Consider the following 1875-nt stretch of genomic DNA (forward strand, 5'->3'; position numbering starts at 1 on the left):
GGCGGCCAATCAGCGCGCGGCTTCCATTTTGTGAGTTCAACTCCGAGGCTCCCGGGCTTCGCGAGGACGCGTTTGCAGCCCCCTCTGCCTGTCCTCTCGGGCGGCCGAGGCGAAGGAGCCGCCTTGCTGGGGCTTCGTGGTGGTGTATTTCATATTGGGGCTCTTTTCGGGGTTTGTAATTTGGCCGTGGGTAGGTAATTGGCTGGAGCAGGGCGGCAGGGCGCGGCAGCCAATCAGCGTGCGGCTTCTATAGGGCTTGAGTTATTAGACGCTGATCTCAAAACATCGTTCATCAGACACCAAGGAGAGGCCAACAGATGAGGGGAGCCATTTTTCTGCAATGGAATTAAATGGCCAAGTGGGTTTTTCCTTTGTTGCAAATGGGGAATGTTTTTCCTTTGACTCCACCATCCAGTTCAGGACGCCTCAGTGTTGTGTTTAACATTTGTCAACAGGCTAAAGGACTCACAGTTGGAAGAATGGAGAAGACTTTTTAAAAAGATCTGGATTTTTCCTTATGACTTGGAATCCATCTTTGTCTTGTATAACTAGGTCATAGCACACCATTAATGTCAGCAGTTAACAATTTTGAATTCCAAAAAACCTAAGTAAATGACATATTTAATTTTTTTTTCCTTTTTTTCTTGGGTGGGTGGGGGGAGCTTGGAGCTGTCTTAATCTGTATTCTCTTGACTGAACAATAAATTTTTAAATATATATAGTTTCCTCTATTAAACACTTAAACCTGGCCATCTTATTAACTCCTTCTGCTCTCTTTTTAACAAGGTAATGTTTTAAATGTATAGTTTTAGGATTAGCGAAATGGCAGCAACAAAAAATTGTAAGCAGTTGTTACTTTTAAGTTTTTAAAAACCTTTTACATTGTAAGTACCCAATCCATTCTGTCCTTACGCAGTGCAGTTTTCATGTTAATGTTGCTGAGATGTCCTTAATTTTCTGAGCCTTCATCTGCATGTATGTCTTTGTCGCTCTTGTCTAATATAAGCCAGTTAAAATGCTTTTAGACGATTTTGCTTTTATAAAGCTGAGGTTTTTTTAGCTTTAAGCTTTTGAAAATGTTTAAAGCAATAAATGCTAGTCAGCTTTCTTCCCAGTAACATGTACACGTTCTTTGAAAATCGATCTATTTGAAGAAAAACAGCTCTGTTTTTCTCGTCTTGCTGGGGGGGGTGGGTGAGGGAAAGGAAGACCTTCTCTTTGTGTACTGAGTCTAAAGCCGTCACAGGAAACTAGATTAAAACTGGAAAACAAGTCCTAGCTGGTTCGAGCCAAACACCAACGTTAACTCGCGGGTATTTTCTATGGTGGTTGGGATGGCCGTGCGTCTTTTGCCTTTTGTTTGATTTGACTGTGTATTTTCGCCTTTTGTCTCTTAATGACGATCACACCATTGCTATATCCAGAGCAGTAAACAGTCCTCAGCGAAGCCGCCTTTTGCCAACCCAACCCTGGAAAGTTTGCAGAAGTGGAAGGAGCAGAAAATGCCATGAGAGTGTAACTTACAAAAAGGTAACAACAAGACAGACACCACGGTTCCCCCAATAACCCTAACTAAACAATCCCCCCCAAAAGATATTTTTTACATAACACGTCCAAAACCTCCGCCCAGCTTGATCTTCCAGACTCCATGGCACCGGGCTGAGCGGGTAANGCGTGCCTGCGCTTCCTAAGCAAAAAAAAGGACAAAAGGCCGGCGTCCATGTTGGCACCATGACGCAGCATCTCTCCCGCCTGCCACCGAGCGCTGCCTGTTCTCCCGGCCGCGCTCGCTCCTCCCTCCCAAACACGAGTTTTATTTTCAGGTTCAGAGCAGAGCCGCCGGCCGGGGCCCGGGGTCCAGGTCCCGGCAGGGGC

At 45.3% G+C, this 1875-nt stretch overlaps 1 long non-coding RNA gene across 4 annotated transcripts in view; it reads left to right on the plus strand.

Annotated features, from left to right (window-relative positions):
* The first annotated feature begins 107 nt into the window (after positions 1 to 107).
* The window catches only part of LOC144218080 (uncharacterized), a 7601-nt gene continuing 5833 nt past the window's right edge, over positions 108 to 1875 (plus strand). The window contains exons 1-2 of one of the 4 annotated variants that reach the window (XR_013331045.1): positions 108 to 1530; positions 1631 to 1667. This is a non-coding gene — a long non-coding RNA (uncharacterized LOC144218080). The remainder of the gene's footprint in view (positions 1531 to 1630; positions 1668 to 1875) is intronic. The other 3 variants (XR_013331046.1, XR_013331047.1, XR_013331044.1) reach the window with 3 other exon arrangements.

The sequence above is a fragment of the Crocuta crocuta genome, unplaced genomic scaffold (assembly GCF_008692635.1).
Source record: "Crocuta crocuta isolate KB4526 unplaced genomic scaffold, BGI_CrCroc_1.0 scaffold29, whole genome shotgun sequence".
NCBI classification, from domain to species: Eukaryota; Metazoa; Chordata; class Mammalia; order Carnivora; family Hyaenidae; genus Crocuta; species Crocuta crocuta.